General features: G+C 36.2%; 1 protein-coding gene across 2 annotated transcripts in view; it reads left to right on the top strand.

Moving 5' to 3' along the window:
• Window positions 1-19,262, top strand: part of MLLT3 (MLLT3 super elongation complex subunit) — a 285,782-nt gene that overhangs the window by 189,798 nt on the left and 76,722 nt on the right. The window lies entirely within an intron of this gene.

Genomic DNA, 19,262 nt, shown 5'->3' with positions numbered 1-19,262 from the left:
ATCTTCTCCAACACCACAGTTCAAAGGCATCAATTCTTTGGCACTCAGTTTTCTTTATAGTCCAACTCTCAAATCCATACATGACTACTGGAAAAACCATAGCTTTGACTAGACAGACCTTTGTTGACGACGTAATGTCTCTGCTTTTTAATATGCTGTCTAGGTTGGTCATAGCTTTTCATCCAAACAGCAAGCGTCTTTTAATTTCATGGCTGCTAGTGGTGGTAATCAAAGGTATTTACATAGTTCTGGCTATGTGCCAAGCACTTTGCATGTAGTATATATATATATTTATATTATAATACATACGTGTATATACACATTGGTATTTTACATATATTAAAGCTACTTAATCATCTAGTTGACCTTGATGGTATGGGTGATATTACAGTTTACTGACAAGAAAATTTAAGTCACTTAGGAAGTGGTAGAACTGAGCAGGTTAAAATGTAGACACTGAAAATCAGTAAATGTTGTTTATAGCTGTGACTGTAAAAGTGGCCACTTAGATATATACTATTATCATATTTCTTTTCTATATAACATTTATTTTGTGATTTTAAAAATTATTGTTTTTCTTTATTGCCTCCTGTTTTTGTTCTAAAATTCCCCAGTTTCCTCTCTTTCCAAATACGGAGGCCTTTATAAAATCTCTCCAGTTTTCTTATTCAGTGATCTCCTCAATTCACCCTTTTTGGAGGTGAGCATTTATTTTATTTGAGCACTATAAATTTTTGTTATTTCGAATTATATAATGTGGCAGATTTTTACATTGATTTTGAAAACTGAATTATGAGAGAAATGTTTCCTATAGTTTTGTGATACTCTTCAAAATGATTCAAGATAACATGTTCTGAAAGAATATTATAGGAAAGGTTGATGTTCTAATATCAAACATGCCCCTGAACACAACTTTTATTTTTAAATTTTTACTTTGTATTGGAGTATCACTGATTAACAGTGTTGATAGTTTCAGGTAAACTGTGAAGGGACTCAGCCGTACATATACATATATCCATTCTCCCCCAAACTCCTGCTACATCCAGGCTGCCACATAACATTGAGCCGAGTTCCCTGTGCTACACAGTAGGTCCTTGTTATCCATTTAAAATATATCAATGTGTACAATGTGCATCCCAAATGCAGTAACTATCCCTTTCCCCCATCCATCCTCCTTGGTGACCATATGTTCATCCTCTAAGACAGAACACAACTATTTTAATGTCCGTCGAATTTGAAATATTTATTTAGTAACAAAAGACTTGAAGTTTAAGTCACTTGAAACATACAGGAAGAGTCTCTGGTTTCAAAATATGTTATTTGCTATTAAACCTACCCCAGAGTCATATATTGTACTACCTCTGCTGGAACTAAATAGAACTTCCTTATATAGTTACGCCCAGACTGCGGGCATGTTCAGTGTTGTTCTTTTAAAGCCATTGATTCCCTCCCTGTTTCTCTCCATCCTTCTTTCATTTACAGCTCAGGTTATGTTGGCAAGATGAAAAGTTGGTTGGGAAACCAACTTTCCTTCTGAGAGTCAATAGAAGCATAGTGATTGATAGTATGGGCATTGAAGGCAGACTGCTGGAGCTTAAATCTCCATTCTAGCGCTGAATTATGGATGTGTCTTTGGACATTTTGGGTTCTGTGCCTCAGTCTCTTCACTTGGAAAATGGGCAAATAGAAGTGGGTTCATAAGATAATGGTAACACTCCTACATCAGTGTCTGGACTGGCAGGTGTTTCAGTGAGCCGCTCCTGTTGCCCTCACCACTGTCACTCTCACCACCACACCCCATAGTACAGTAGTTCCCTAAGTAGCCTTCCTTTTTCACCCTCTACCTGTTCCAGCCTCTCTCCCACTTTGGTCCTGAATGATCCTCCTTAGGTGGATAGTTGTTAATATTGACTTTTTCTTTAAAAGTCCTCAAATGGGTCTCCTTTGCTTTCTAGATGTAACTGTTCTTTGTACCTGTTATTAAGGCCAGTCTTTCTTTATAAAGAATTGGCAGCATGCCTAGCCAGGTATGGCTGATTTTGTCTGTTATTCTTGTTTAGATTCTCTCTTGGAATGGCCAACATCATCTTTTGATGCTCTTTCATTACTTGTTGGTTCATGCCTAACAGAATGGTTACTGCATCTTCTGTCATTTGTGCAAAATCCACACTTAACCTGTATCTCTATAGGAGAAGGAAATGGCAACCCACTCCAGTGTTCTTGCCTGGAGAATCCCAGGGACGGAGGAGCCTGGTGGGCTGCCGTCTATGGGGTCGCACAGAGTCAGACACGACTGAAGCAACTTAACAGCAGCAGCAGCTATAGGTGTAGCTATATCTTTATTTGTTGTCTTTTATTTAGATCCAGGCAAATTGAGGAATTGAGGATGAATCTTCATTTCCTCAAACTGTCTGTTGCCCCTCCCTAGACAGATCTTGAAATGGTTTTCTTTTCTTCTCTCTCTCTCTCTCTCTCTCTCTCTCTCTCTCTCTGTGCTGTGGGGGTGTACTGTAGAGTTCTCTCAAATTCATGGTGGAGTATCACCTTCAAGAACAGTACAACATTATTAAAAAATCAAAACGAGTAAAACATTCTAAAGCATTGTGTCCTTTAATGGCACTGCTTTCTTTTTCCTTCTTGTAGTCTAAATATTTCATGTTCTTTTTATGAACAGGCCATTTAGATTGTTATTTACTGAAAGACCCTTGTTACTACTCTCAAATGCCATTTCTTTTCCATTTGTATAATGTTCTTTCAGTTCCCTATTGATTGACTGATACATGTTAAATTTGGGGCCTTGTTGCCTCTCTTTAGCCTTGATGTTTAAGTAAGTTTTGATTCATTTTTTAAAATTAGTCCTATCATTGTTGAAATGTTTTCTGCTTCACCATCTCATTGTGTTATAATATTTATTTTTAATAAAACATTTATAGTACAAAACTCAAATGGTGCTAAAAGCCTATAAAAGTCATCAGCGGTCCACTTTGCTCCATACTTTCCCTGGACTCTTTCTCTTTCAACCATTTTGAACTGTTTGATTCTGTCTTCTGGTATTTTCCTACCTATTTTGAGATACTGATATCTATAAATTGCTATCCTTTCACTTTTTATTCCCTTTATGGAAGATCATGATTTTTACATGTAAGAAATTTTAAATTCAAGAAACTTGACCTCTCTTTGTTGTTTTTTAGTTCTTAAGTCATGTCTGACTATTTGTGACCCCATGGACTGTAGCCCGCCAGGTTCCTCTGTCCATGGGATGACCTCTTTTAGTAGATGTAAAAAAGTAGATTATAGCTCTCCTTTAAATCAGAATTAACTTGTTAAGTTTCTCTTTAGAATTTGATTCCTATGTATACATTGAACACTATAATTTTAGAGCACAAATGATGAAATTTGTTTCATTTACTTTATTGTATTTGGTATTATATCTGTGAACCTTTTTCTAAAAGTTTCTTAGAGTGAGTAGTAAGTATAATTTTAGGCCTAGTTTCTCTCCTCTTCTGCTTTCAAAAATAAAAAATGCAATAAAGACAATACAGTTTCTTTAGAGCAAATATTTTCCTGTGCCCCTATATTCTTTATATGAAATGATCTTTTCATTATTTTCTTTTGACTGATTTTCTTTTGTTTTTAGTTTTTTAGCTTTCTAATTTATTAGAGTATGATCTACCAATACAATCTGTTCAAATATTTTTAAAAGATTATTTTAAAGCTCATTTTATGATACCTTTATGATTAATTTTTATCAGTGTTTCATAGGCATATATAAAACTATAAGCTTTGCTTAAGAGATAGGAAGTTTTCTGTATAGTTGTTAAATCAAGTTTGTGGATTGTATTAATCAATTTCACTATTTCTGTATTCATTTCACTTTATTTTGTCTATATGTGTATTTCTGACAAAGTTGTACTGATTTCTTATTTCATTGAAATAAGTTTTTTTTGCATATTCAATACCCTTTGCTTTATATAACAACTTTTAAATTGTTTATGCTGTTTAGTCAGCTTAACCTTGAATTTCATATTGTGTGATATTAATATAACATTCATGCTTTCTTTGGGGGGCACTTTAGCTGATATTTTTTGGCTCCTCCCTTTATTTTAAACTTTTCCTAGTCATTCAATTTTAAATGTTTCTTATAAACAGCCTGTATATGACCTTTGTCTTTTTAACTCATCTAACAGTCTGTCTTTTAGTGGGAGAATTCAGCTTTCTTTTGAATTCTAATGTGTGATGCTTTTTAAAAAAATTTTTACCTTGTTACTTATTTATGTTTGTGACTTTTTTCATTTTTCTTAATTTAGCATATATTTTCAAGTTTATATTTATTTCCCAGTTTCCCCTTATTTATGTGTCAGTTATTCTGTATCTTTCCATTTCATTATTGGCCACCTTCCCTTTCGATTGTTCATAAATCCAGTTTTTCCCTTTGTTTTAACATAAAAAATGATACCAACATTTTCCCTCACCTTCACACACTAATCCTCTCCTTTAATGTTCCTAAATTTCTTTGGAAATAATTTAATTTTTAGGTCCAGATTTCTGTTAGACGTTTCTGTGTTAAAAATTCATATTGAGCAGTTATTATGTATTATATATATTTTATTATTCATTTAGTTAATTCTGTATAGAAGGTAAAATAATTACATTCTTTGTTTCTTTTTACATGGATGGTTTTATTTCTGATTCAGTTATTGATCCATTAGAATCCTTTCTGAAGTTAAATGGGGCAGTAGGTGATATGATCTTTAGCTTGTACTGCTTTTTTCTTAGCAATCTAGATGTTACTGTTCTTTCTTGTCAATTTTAGCATTACAAATGAGAGGTTTAATGTTAATTTGATTATTTTTTATTGTTAAATAATTATTCTTTCTGGTAACTTGTAAGATTTTATTTTTATCCTTAAAGTTTAGGAATTTTAGTGTGATATTCTTGAAGGTGTTCCTTTTCTTCTTTAGTCCTGCCTGGATCGTGGAATGCCTTGTAAGGGTGCAATTCAATCTTTTCTTTAGTTCACGGAAATTTTCTTTCATATTACTTTAACTATTGCCTCTCTTCTATTGGACTTCCCTGGTAACTCAGACGGTAAAGCGTCTGCCTACAATGCGGGAGACCCGGGTTCAATCCCTGGCTTGAGAAGATCTCCTGGAGAAGGAAATGGCAACCCACTCCAGTACTCTTGCCTGGAAAATTCCATGGACGGAGGAGCCTGGTAGGCTACAGTCCATGGGGTCGCAAAGAGTCAGACATGACTGAGTGACTTCAATGTCAATGTCTCTTCTATTATCTTTTTCTCTTCCCCCTTCTAGAGACTCTTTAGGAACTCTTTCTGTGGTTGGTATGTTAGTTAGGTTGCTTTAATCTGTTCTTCAAGGCCTTGTTCTTTTTCCTTTATGATTTTCACCTCTTCATATTTTCAGTTCATAATTTGAGATTTCTTGCAGGTGATCCTTTAGTTACTCTTAGTCACCATTTACAGTCCATCTCTTTTAATTTATCTACTGAATTATTCAGCTTGAAGATTTTACCTTTACATTTTCACTTATTTTCTTAAAATCTGTAGAAATTACTTTTTGCTCTCTACTCGACTCTTCTTAGGTAGTCACACTATTTTTGACCTCACTGTTTTGTCCCTATCCTTTGGGAAATCTGTTAGGTCTGTTCTTTCCTTCTCTCTCCTGTCATTGGGTATGTGGTTCACATATGCATTGGGGTTCAGGTCGAGCTGTTAGTGGATCTTAGGTTGTTTTAATCCTATAAAAAATCTCATCCTGCACTGCAGCAGCTCGCATGTTGTATATTTCATGTATACTTGGAGGGTGCTGTGCCTTCCTTCTAATCTTGCATTCCCAGCCTCAGGAGGAAAAGGGACTTCTTCTCCTCTTGAGTGTCCCCTGAGCACACACTTGTGCAGTTATGTATGTGTAGAACTCTTCTGGGTCTTGCTTGGAGTTCAGAGCAGAGCAAGTCCTACACCAGTCCTCTTTTAAGATACTTACAATCCATGGCCACATTCTTCAGGCCCTGCCCACTATATCACTGACTAGCTCAAGAGAGGCAAATGGATTGGATTTGGGATTGAAGTGGAGAAGGTAAGTCAAATCCAAGGTTCATTTTCTCCCCAGAGTCTTGAATTTTTATGCTTTATTCATAGCCTGAGTTGGCATTTCATCCCTCTATGCCTTTATCATGTCTTTAATGGCATTGCAGAAGAAATTTCTATTTGGAAAGCCTATCTTTGACTGTCATGGTTTTCTCCAGCCCGTCCTATGCATAACCTCTTGGACTTTACTAGGAAGTGCACTGTACTATACTTGGACTGTTCTAGGAAATGCCCTTTTAAGATGCGCTTTGGACAAATAAACTCCCTTTGGAGAGTTTCTTGGTTTTAGATACACTTCTGAGAGAGTTTATTTGTCCCTATGCAAATTTTATTAAACAAGATACGAATGATCTGAATATCTATGCAACACAGAAGCCAGGTACACTAGGACAGAGACCAGGAATAAGAGGATAAATAGATGAAGAAATAGGAGCTGGAGGAAGAATCAGCTTTGTGTTATCAGCAGTGCTAGAAAAAAGATGTCATATGGACATTGAAAGTCATGTATAATCAGAAAACCTTATTCTGGCCAATAGTCATAATCTGTTCTTTTCATAAGCTATCTACTGGACTTGCCAACAAGTAGTATTAGAAGAGATTATGAATTAAAGGGACCCATTCTGTTCCAGAAAATTAAAACAAGGAAGCATTCAGTTGAATCTCAGTGGATGAAAGAAAATACTGTACCCTATATTCATATGTTGTAAAGTTAGTACAAATGTATGTATATTTATGTTTAAACATTGGCCTTAAATATTTGAGATTTGAATTATGCACACATGTTCTCCCTAATGTTGATATTCAGTTTGTGCTAATCAGCCTCAGGCAAAGAGAATTTGAATTATAAAACATGTGTAAACTTCACATTGAATGGTAATTAGTCTGTGCAGCTTAGTGGCACTTAATATTGAGGTTAATAGTTCAGTAAAAAATTTTAAATGTCAGTGACTTGATCCCCAATTTATATGGGATTGATAAACTGAGAATTAGTGAAAGCTTCTCTTCTCTGTCAGTAAGAATTTACTTCCTGACATTGTATCTAAGTCTCTGTTTACATTTATTATATGTATGAATATGGAGGCAGGTGACTACATGTGAACTTTGACATTTATCACAGGCCCAGACCAAAGAAAATGTAACCTTCTGGAATAGAAACTGTTCTCTCACCTTTATGTTATTTTCTAAATTTTTGTCTGGGGTGTTATTATGAAATATGTTTCCCTTCTTTTTTTCTTTTCTTTCTTTTTTTTTTTCATGTTTCCCTTCTTAACTTTGAGTTGCTTTAGCTTAAAGAAAGCTTTTTGATAAAGTAGAAGGAGCAAGAATAATTGGTTACTTGCTTATATTAAGATTTGTTGGGTGGGTGAAAAGGTGACAGTAGGCATTTAATATGTAGACCAACATGGGGAGTAAAGTTATAAAACTTCTTGAGTTTTGTACTTAACATCATATGTATGTAATTAAGACGAGAACTTGAACTTTCCATGACACAAGAACCTGTGTCGTTACCACTATGTACTTTGCCTTAAGAATTCAGTTTGTCCTACAAAAGGATTTTGAAAATAAATCATGGAAGGACCCGTATAGAAGTCCTTTTTTTTCTTGGTGCAGAAATGTTATTATTTTTAAATCCTTAACTCTAGAAAATATGTTAGTAGGTTAAAATTTGTGTCTTTATAAACTGTATGTAATACTCCATGAAGACTGAATATTAAACAGCAGTGCTTGGGTGTTCTAGAGCCATAATTAGACTACTGTTTGCAAATTGCCAAAATTCAGTGGGTTAACAAACCAATTAAAAAAAAAAACCTCAAGGATATTAGATTTCAAAATGTTCTTCCTTAATTTAGTTTGTCCATTATACTTTATATTAATTATTCATAGTATTGCTTAACATGCCAGGAAATGTCTTATAATAGAATTTATAAAATAACGTCCTTTCAGTAATATGAATATGTACTGTCTTTAGCATTCTGCTTTTAAATCTCAGATTAAAATATTTTATAAGGAATTATCTAGTTTAATGGATAAAAGCATGTCTTTGCTTAGTAACTTTATTCATTTTAGAATTTTTTAATCAAATGCTCGAGAATAATAAATGGACTAATTGGTATATGTCATTTTGTTGTTGAGTAAATAAGATACAACTTTTTGTAATAAGAAAAATGTATATTCCACTATCATTAAACAATAATTTTTCATTTGGGGTATGGCTTTATGAAGTTGATCTATATATATCTGTGTGGTTTTCTATTTTTTATTTTTTTCTTGTATAGACCCAATTGGTAGATTGTTCATTTTCATGAAAAGCATAGTCTTTGACTACTGGTCTTTCCTGGGTCCTGCTAGATACTTAAGGAATATAAGATTTGTTTACATATCATTAGACTTCAGTGGGTAAGTTAGAGGTGAAATATAACAACAGGTCTGAAGATACAAGTTCCAGTTGAAACCCTGGGCATTTAATTGCGTTTGGTTCTGTTAGGAGGTGAAAGTAAGCAGGAAAGAGCTTGTCTTTTAGTATTGGTCTGGATTTTTGCATATCCAGATGCAAAAAATCTACTTTTATCTTTTTCTGTTTCTTATTCTTACTATTCATGACAGAGGTTCAGAAACTGGTAAGTATGAACTCAGATTGTGTTCCTAGATAGAAAGCTTATTTATAGGTTTTATATTCTGAGGTGTTTATGTGAGTAAAAATATTGGTAACACATTTAAAATGAAATAGAGATTAATTCTTTCCTCATGATTATACAATAGTAATTGCTGGAAATTTTTCAGTCCATTTGATGACCATTAGGTGAAATCTTTGTTCTTTTATTTATTTATTTTTGCTTTATATATACATTATTGAAGTATAGTTGACTTACGGTGTTTCAAGTGTACAGCAAGGCTGATTCAGTTATATATATACACACATATGTTTCAGATTATTTTTCATTAAAGGTTATTATGAGATATTGACTATAGCTCACTGTGTTATACAGTAAACCTTTGTTGCTTGTTGCATATCTATGTTTTTATTTATTTATTTTTCATTTATTTTTATTAGTTGGAGGCTAATTACTTCACAGCATTGCAGTGAGTTTTGTCATACATTGACATGAATCAGCCATGGATTTACATGTATTCCCCATCCCGATCTCCCCTCCCACCTCCCTCTCCACCCGATTCCTCTGGGTCTTCCCAGTGCACCAGGCCCGAGCACTTGTCTCATGCATCCAACCTGGGCTGGTGATCTGTTTCACTATAGATAATATACATGCTGTTCTCTCGAAACATCCCACCCTCGCCTTCTCCCACAGAATCCAAAAGTCTGTTCTGTACATCTGTGTCTCTTTTTCTGTTTTGCATATAGGGTTATCATTACCATCTTTCTAAATTCCATATATATGTGTTAGTATACTGTAATGTTCTTTATCTTTCTGGCTTACATCACTCTGTATAATGGGCTCCAGTTTCATCCATCTCATTAGAACTGATTCAAATGAATTCTTTTTAACGGCTGAGTAATATTCCATGGTGTATATGTACCACAGCTTCCTTATCATTTGTCTGCTGATGGGCATCTAGGTTGCTTCCATGTCCTGGCTATTATAAACAGTGCTGCAATGAACATTGGGGTGCACGTGTCCCTTTCAGATCTGGTTTCCTCGGTGTGTATGCCCAGAAGTGGTATTGCTGGGTCATATGGCAGTTCTAATTCCAGTTTTTTAAGAAATCTCCACACTGTTCTCCATAGTGGCTGTACTAGTTTGCATTCCCACCAACAGTGTAAGAGGGTTCCCTTTTCTCCACACCCTCTCCAGCATTTATTGTTTGTAGACTTTTGGATAGCAGCCATCCTGACTGGCGTGTAATGGTACCTCATTGTGGTTTTGATTTGCATTTCTCTGATAATGAGTGATGTTGGGCATCTTTTCATGTGTTTTTTTGCCATCTGTATGTCTTCCTTGGAGAAATGTCTGTTGAGTTCTTTGGCTCATTTTTTGATTGGGTCATTTATTTTTCTGGAGTTGAGCTGGAGGAGTTGCTTGTATATTTTTGAGATTAATCCTTTGTCTGTTGCTTCATTTGCTATTATTTTCTCCCATTCTGAGGGCTGTCTTTTCACTTTCCTTATAGTTTCCTTTGTTGTGCAAAAGCTTTTAAGTTTCATTAGGTCCCATTTGTTTATTTTTGCTTTTGTTTCTAATATTCTGGGCTGTGGGTCATAGAGGATCCTGCTGTGATTTATGTCAGAGAGTGTTTTGCCTATGTTCTCCTCTAGGAGTTTTATAGTTTCTGGTCTTACATTTAGATCTTTAATCCATTTTGAGTTTATTTTTGTGTATGGTGTTAGAAAGTGTTCTAGTTTCATTCTTTTACAGGTGGTTGACCAGTTTTCCCAGCACCACTTGTTAAAGAGGTTGTCTTTTTTCCATTGTATATCCTTGCCTCCTTTGTCGAAGATAAGGTGACCATAGGTTCGTGGATTTATCTCTGGGCTTTCTATTCTGTTCCATTGATCTATATTTCTGTCTTTGTGCCAGTACCATACTGTCTTGATGACTGTGGCTTTGTAGTATAGTCTGAAGTCAGGCAGGTTGATTCCTCCAGTTCCATTCTTCTTTCTCAAGGTTACTTTGGCTATTCGAGGTTTTTTGTATTTCCATACAAATTGTGAAATTATTTGTTCTAGTTCTGTGAAAAATACCGTTGGTAGTTTGATAGGGATTGCATTGAATCTATAGATTGCTTTGTGTAGTATAGCCATTTTGACAATATTGATTCTTCCAATCCATGAACACGGTATATTTCTCCATCTGTTTGTGTCCTCTTTGATTTCTTTCATCAGTGTTTTATAGTTTTCTATGTATAGGTCTTTTGTTTCTTTAGGTAGATATACTCCTAAGTATTTTATTCTTTTTGTTGCAATGGTGAATGGTATTGTTTCCTTAATTTCTCTTTCTGTTTTCTCATTGTTAGTGTATAGGAATGCAAGAGATTTCTGTGTGTTAATTTTATATCCTGCAACTTTACTGTATTCATTGATTAGCTCTAGTAATTTTCTGGTAGAGTCTTTAGGGTTTTCTATGTAGAGGATCATGTCATCTGCAAACAGAGTTTCACTTCTTCTTTTCCTATCTGGATTTCTTTTACTTCTTTTTCTGCCCTGATTGCTGTGGCCAGCACTTCCAAAACTATGTTGAATAGTAGTGGTGAGAGTGGGCACCTTTGTCTTGTTCATGATTTCAGGGGAAATGCTTTCAATTTTTCACCATTGAGGGTGATGCTTGCTGTGGGTTTGTCATATATAGCTTTTATTATGTTGAGGTATGTTCCTTCTATTCCTGCTTTCTGGAGAGTTTTAATCATAAATGGATGTTGAATTTTGTCAAAGGCTTTTTCTGCATCTATTGAGATAATCATATGGTTTTTATCTTTGAATTTGTTAATGTGGTGTATTACATTGATTGATTTGCAGATATTAAAGAATCCTTGCATTCCTGGGATAAAGCCCACTTGGTCATGGTGTATGATTTTTTTAATACGTTGTTGGATTCTGTTTGCTAGAATTTTGTTAAGGATTTTTGCATCTACGTTCATCAGTGATATTGGCCTGTAGTTTTCTTTTTTTTGTGGCATCTTTGTCTGGTTTTGGAATTAGGGTGATGGTGGCCTCATAGAATGAGTCTGGAAGTTTACCTTCTTCTGCAATTTTCTGGAAGAGTTTGAGTAAGATAGGTGTGAGCTCTTCTCTAAATTTTTGGTAGAATTCAGCTGTGAAGCCATCTGGTCCTGGGCTTTTGTTTGCTGGAAGATTTCTGATTACAGTTTCGATTTCTTTGCTTGTGATGGGTTTGTTAAGATCTTCTATTTCTTCCTGGTTCAGTTTTGGAAAGTTATACTTCTCTAAGAACTTGTCCATTTCTTCCAAGTTGTCCATTTTATTGGCATAGAGCTGCTGGTAGTAGTCTCTTATGATCCTTTGTATTTCAGTGTTGTCTGTTGTGATCTCTCCATTTTCGTTTCTAATTTTGTTAGTTTGGTTCTTCTCCCTTTGTTTCTTAGTGAGTCTTGCTAATGTTTTGTCAATTTTGTTTATTTTTTCAAAAAACCAGCTTTTAGCTTTGTTGATTTTTGCTATGGTCTCTTTAGTTTCTTTTGCATTTATTTCTGCCCTAATTTTTAAGATTTCTTTCCTTCTACTAACCCTGTGGTTTTTCATTTCTTCCTTCTCTAGTTGCTTTAGGTGTAGAGTTAGGTTATTTGACTTTTTTCTTGTTTCTTGAGGTAGGCCTGTAATGCTATGAATCTTCCCCTTAGCACTGCTTTTACAGCATCCCATAGGTTTTGGGTTGTTGTGTTTTCATTTTCATTCATCTCTATGCATATTTTGATTTATTTTTTGATTTCTTCTATGATTTGTTGGTTATTCAGAAGCGTGTTGTTTAGCCTCCATATGTTTGAATTTTTAATAATTTTTTTCCTGTAATTGAGATCTAATCTTACTGCACTGTGGTCAGAAAAGATGACTGGAATGATTTCAGTTTTTTTGAATTTACCAAGATTAGATTTATGGCCCAGGATGTGATCTATTCTGGAGAAGGTTCCGTGTGCACTTGAGAAAAAGGTGAAGTTGATTGTTTTGGGGTGAAATGTCCTATAGATGTCAATTAGGTCTAGCTGGTCCATTGTGTCCTTTAAAGTTTGTGTTTCCTTGTTCATTTTCTGTTTAGTTGATCTATCCATAGTTGTGAGTGGGGTATTAAAGTCTCCTACTATTATTGTGTTACTATTAATTTCCTCTTTCATACTCGTTAGCGTTTGCCTTAAATATTGTGGTGCTCCTATGTTGGGTGCATATATATTTATAATTGTTATATCTTCTTCTTGGATTGATCCTTTGATCATTATGTAGTGTCCATCTTTGTCTCTTTTCACAGCCTTTATTTGAAAGTCTATTTTATCTGATATGAGTATTGCGACTCCTGCTTTCTTTTGGTCTCCATTTGCGTGGAATATTCTTTTCCAGCCCTTCACTTTTAGTCTGTATGTGTCCCTTGTTTTGAGGTGGGTCTCTTGTAGACAGCATATATAGGGGTCTTGCTTTTGTATCCATTCAGCCAGCCTTTGTCTTTTGGTTGGGGCATTCAACCCATTTACATTTAAGGTAATTATTGATAGGTATGGTCCTGTTGCCATTTATTTTGTTGTTTGGGGTTCACATTTATACCACCTTTCTGTGTTTCCTGTCTAAAGAAGATCCTTTAGTATTTGTTGAAGAGCTGGTTTGGTGGTGCTGAATTCTCTCAGCTTTTGCTTGTCTGTAAAGCTTTTGAGTTCTCCTTCATATCTGAATGAGATCCTTACTGGGTAGAGTAATCTAGGTTGTAGGTTATTCTCTTTCATTACTTTAAGTACGTTTCATATCTGAATGAGATCCTTACTGGGTAGAGTAATCTAGGTTGTAGGTTATTCTCTTTCATTACTTTAAGTACGTCCTGCCATTCCCTTCTGTCCTGAAGGGTTTCTATTGATAGATCAGCTGTTATCCTTATGGGAATCCCTTTGTGTGTTATTTGTTGTTTCTCCCTTGCTGCTAATATTTGTTCTTTGTGTTTGATCTTTGTTAAATTGATTAATATGTGTCTTGGAGTGTTTCGCCTTGGGTTTATCCTGTTTGGGACTCTCTGGGTTTCTTGGACTTGGGTGGCTACTTCCTTCCCCGTTTTAGGGAAGTTTTCAGCTATTATCTCCTCGAGTAACTTCTAATGGCCTTTCTTTTTGTCTTCTTCTTTTGGGACTCCTATGATTCAAATGTTGGGGCGTTTCACATTGTCCCAGAGGTCCCTGAGGTTGTCCTCATTTCTTTTGATTCTTTTTTCCTCTCTGCTTCATTTATTTCCACCATTTTATCTTCTAACTCACTTATCCTATCTTCTGTCTCTGTTATTCTACTCATGGTTCCCTCCAGAGTGTTTCTGATCTCATTTATTTCATTATTAATTTTTAATTGACTTTTAAAAAATTTCTTCTAGGTCCTTGTTAAACATTTCTTGCATCTTCTCAAGCTTTGTCTCCAGGCTATTTATTTGTAACTCCATTTTGTTTTCAAGATTTTGGATTATTTTTATTATCATTATTCTAAATTCTTTTTCAGGTAGATTCCCTATTTCCTCCTCTTTTGTTTGACTTGGTGGGCTTTTTTCATGTTCCTTTACCTGTTTGGTATTTCTCTGCCTTTTCATCTTGTTTAGATTGCTGTGTCTGAAGTGGGCTTTATGTATTCTTGTGGTCTGAGGTTCCTTTTTATCATGGAGGTTTCACCCAGTGGGTGGGGTTGGACGATTGGTTTGTCAAGGTTTCCTGGTTAGGGAAGCTTGTGTCAGCGTTCTGGTGCGTGGAATTGGATTTCTTCTCTCTGTGGAGTGCAATGGAGTGTCCAGTAATGAGTTTTGCGATGGGTCTATGTGTTAGGTGTGACTTTGGAGAGCCTGTATGTTGACACTCAGGTCTATGTTCCTGCATTGCTAAAGAATTTGCGTGGTATGTCTTGTACTGGTGTAGGTACTTGTTTTGGTGTAGGTATGGAGGCTTTTGGATAGTCTCTTATTCCTTAATGTTCCGTGTAGTCAGGAGTTTTCTGGTTTTCTCAGGTTTTGGGCTTAAGTCTCCTGCCTCTGGATTTCAGTTTTATTCTTCCAATAGTCTCAAGACTTCTCCAACTATACAGCACTGATAATAAAACTTCTAGGTTAATGGTGAAAAGATTCTCCACCGTGAGAGACAACCAGAGAGGTTCACAGAGTTACATGAAGAATAGGAGAGGGAGGGAGGAGATAGAGGTGAGCAGGAGGAGAAAAAGGGGACTCAAGAGGAGAGAGACAGATCTACGCAGTTATCTGTTCCCAAAGTGTTCTCTGTAGCCCAGACAACCACAAAGATTCACAGAATTGGATTGGGAAGAGAAGGGGAAAGGAGGAAATAGAGGTGTTCTGAGGTAGAAAACAGAGAGTCGAAAGTGGGTGAGAGTAATCAACACACTTCTGAATAGAAATGGGAACTGAATATTGGATTCTTAAATGTCCAATATTTATATCACATACTGAAAAACAAAGATTAAAAATCTAGTGTAGAGGTTAGACTGTTTGAAATACAATATTTAAAAACAAAAACACAAAAAAAATTTAGAAATGTATATGAAGTTCGGTTTAAAAATAGGGTTTATCTTTTTTTTTTTTTGGCAAGGTTATAGTGAAATGAAAATGAAAATTAAGGAATAATAGAGGAGTATTAGAGGACTTTAAAAGGAAATAGGAGAGAAAAACAAGAAAAAGAAAAAAAAATTTTTTTCCCCTAATTAAAAAAATCGTAAAAATATATGAAAATGAAAGTTGAGGAGTAATGGGGGAGTAATAGGGAATTTTAAAAGAAAATAAAAGAGAAAAATAAAAAAAAAGGAAAGAAAAAAAAATTTTTTTTAATTAAAAAATATATATACATATATATCTAGGAATTTCTCTGGAGTTGTTGCAGTCAGTGTAGGTTCAGTTCAATTTCAGATAGCTCCTCTTTCCAGCTTACACTTCTCGATATCTATAGGCCCCTTCCGGTGTAGTCGGTGTTACCTTAAGGGATTTTAATCTGTTGCAATGGTCCTTTCTGAAGCGGTTCCTTTTGTTTATTTGGCTTCTGTTTGCCGTCTCTTCGGTGTCTAATTTCCGCCCTGACACAGGCGGGCGGAGGTGATCTCTTATTTAGGTTCGCTAGTTCAGTTCAGTCCTGCTATGGGGAGGGCGGGGCGCTGCAGACAGATACCACTCTGTGTGGATAGCACTCACCGTGTTCCGGCCACACTGTGTTTGCCCTGCTCACGGGTGTCAGTGCTTTCGCCCTCTACACTGCTCAGGCTCCCGGCCGCTCTATATGGAGCGGGCCCTGCGTTGAGTGCGGTTCCAGTTTTCGGGTACTCCACAAAAGCGCGGGTTCGGTTGCGCCTGCGTTTTGTGCCTTCCCCGGCCTGAGCGGTTCAGGCAGCCAGGGGCTTGGACGTACTCTTCCCCGGGTGCAGCGCGCCTTTTCCCTCCGCGTCGAGCGGCCCAGGCAGCCAGAGGCTTGGGCGCAATCTCCCCGGGTACGGCCAGCGCGCGCCGCCAGTCGGGTCTCAGGAAGTCTTTAGATAGGAACCGGGGGCCTGTTTGCAGTGTGGGAGGGGGTGGCTTCTCAGGAGCTGTTTGCCCTTTTCCCCTCCCCCCTGCCTCCTACCTCCAGCGGGGATGGGCCGGCTCTTCTCTGGAGTTTCTCAGTCCCTTTGTTTTGCGAACCGCTGGCAGTGTGTTCGGGCCGGTTAATTTTGTCCCTTGCTATCCCACAGTTAAAAAAGCTCCCTCCGATTGCTCTCAGGGTCTTCGGGCAGGTCCTTACCCTAAGCAATGCTGCCCGCTCCTCTCCGTTCCGCCCCCACTTGTTGCTGGCGGGTACGGGCGTCTGGGGTACTTTTCTGCTGGGAGTTGCTTTTAGGCACGTAATCTGTGGGCCTTGCTTATAATTTTTCCTCCCAGTTAGATTGCCGAAAACTTGCCCCAGTCCCGCCAGTGTGAGGGTTTCCTGGTGATTGGAAACTTCCTCTATTAAGACTCCCTTCCCGGGACGGGTCTCCGTCCATAGCTCTTTTGACTCCCTTTTTATCTTTTATATTTTGTCCTACCTCCCTTCGAAGACAATGGGCTGCTTTTCTGGGCGCCTGATGTCCTCTGCTAGCGATCAGAAGTTGTTTTGTGAAATTTGCTCAGCGTTCAAATGTTCTTTTGATGAATTTGTAGGGGAGAAAGTGGTCTCCCCGTCCTATTCCTCTAACATCTTGGTTCCTACCTTGAGTTTATTTTTGTGTATGGTGTTAGAAAGTATTCTAGTTTCATTCTTTTACAAGTGGTTGACCAGTTTTCCCAGCACCACTTGTTAAAGAGGTTTTCTTTTTTCCATTGTATATCCTTGCCTCCTTTGTCGAAGATAAGGTGTCCATAGGTTCTTGGATTTATCTCTGGGCTTTCTATTCTGTTCCATTGATCTATGTTTCTGTCTTTGTGCCAGTACCATACTGTCTTGATGACTGTGGCTTTGTAGTATAGTCTGAAGTCAGGCAGGTTGATTCCTCCAGTTCCATTCTTCTTTCTCAAGGTTACTTTGGCTATTCGAGGTTTTTTGTATTTCCATACAAATTGTGAAATTATTTGTTCTAGTTCTGTGAAAAATACCGTTGGTAGTTTGATAGGGATTGCATTGAATCTATAGATTGCTTTGTGTAGTATAGCCATTTTGACAATATTGATTCTTCCAATCCATGAACATGGTATGTTTCTCCATCTGTTTGTGTCCTCTTTGATTTCTTTCATCAGTGTTTTATAGTTTTCTATGTATAGGTCTATATCTATGTTTTTAATTAGAATTCTAGCATTGTAGTCATACTAAGTCAAACAAATGGAATCAAAATGTCATAAATTTTTAGTTAGGCAAAAAAGTTCATAGGTTTTCTAAAATATATATATTATACATATTATCTATATGTATAGAAAAGCTTTTCTATTATGCTGATAAAAGCTTGAGAAAGAATATCAAAAAAGCAAAAAAAGGAAGAGATGGAGAAACTGGAAAAATAAACTAAATTAAATGGGAGCACTGAATATGAACTAGAAAAAGTAAGACAGACTAGACAAAAGTAAAAGATCATCATATAGTCCAGTTGTTTTTAATCATGTCTGCTCATTAGAAACATCTGAAGCTTTGGAGAAAAAAAGCAATACTTGGGCTTTTGTATTTTCAAATTTTCCTAGGTAATTCTGATATGCATCTGGATTTTTAAAAGTGATTACAGGTTTTTCTATTAAATGGTAGTTTTGGTGAGATAGAATTCTATTATTTTTCTGTTGACCAATCATGATGCAGTGGTATTAAATGAGTAATAGTTACATAATCACAATAGTAAAAGATGTTTATCCATTTTCACAATCAATAGCCAAACCAAAAAAAAGATAATTCAATTTGTAAGCCATGATGGCAACATGATTAGCCTGACAATATAAAATAGGTACATATGATTCGGGGGTCAAGAAGTGTTGTAAGTAGAAGTGCAGAAATATACATGTTTTCCTTTCCACAGCCAAGTCTGTGTCTTTTGGTTGGTGCAGTTTTTCCTTTTATATTAAGGTAATAATTGATATGTATGATCTTATTACCATTTTCTTAATTGTTTTGGGTTTATTTCCTGTTGGTCTTTTCCTTGTCTTGTGTTTCCTGCTTAGAGAAGTTCCTTTAGTATTCATTATAAAACGTTTAGTGGTGCTGAATTCTCTTAACTTTTGCTTGGCTGGAAAGCTTTTGATTTCTCCATCTAATAAGGAGAGTCTTGCTGGGTAGAGTATTCTTGGTTGTAGTTTCTTCCCTTTTGTCACTTTAAATATATCATGCTGTTCCCTTCTGGTTTGTAGAGTTTCTGTTGGGAAATCAGCTGATAACCTGATGAGAATTCCCTTGTATGTCATTTGTCATTTTCCCCTTGTTGTTTTTAATAATTTATCTTTGTCTTTAATTTTTGTCATTTTGATTACTATATGTCTTGGTGTGTTCCTCCTCGGGTTTATCCTGCCTGGGTCTCTCTGTGCTTACTGGGCTTGGTTGACTGTTTCCTTTCCTTTCCCATGTTAGGAAAGTTTTCAGATATTATCTCTTCAAATATTTTCTCAGATCCTTACTCTTTCTCCTCCTTCTGGAACCCCTATAATGTGAATGTTGGTGCATTTAATGTTGTCTCAGAGGTCTCTTAGGCTATTTTCATTTTTTTGTTTGTTTTTCTCTTTGTCTATATTCTGTCCTGTAGCAGTGATTTCCCCATTGTGTCCTCCAGGTCATTAATCTGTTCTTCTGCCTCGGTTACTCTACTGAGGATTCTTTCTAGTGTATTATTCATCTCTTTTTGTTCTTTAGTTCTTGTAGGTTTTTGGTAAACATTTCTTGCATCTTTTCCATTGTTTTCCCAAGATCCTAAATCATCTTCACTATCATTATTCTGAATTATTTTTCTGGAAGGTTGCCTATCTCCAGTTCATTTAGTTGTTTTTCCGGAGTTTGATCTTGTTCCTTCATCTGGGACATAACTTTCTGCTTTTTCATTCTG

This window comes from Odocoileus virginianus, chromosome 18 (genome assembly GCF_023699985.2).
Source record: "Odocoileus virginianus isolate 20LAN1187 ecotype Illinois chromosome 18, Ovbor_1.2, whole genome shotgun sequence".
NCBI lineage: Eukaryota > Metazoa > Chordata > Mammalia > Artiodactyla > Cervidae > Odocoileus > Odocoileus virginianus.
Note: the sequence above shows the minus strand (reverse complement) of the source record. Positions and strands in the feature narration are given on the sequence as shown.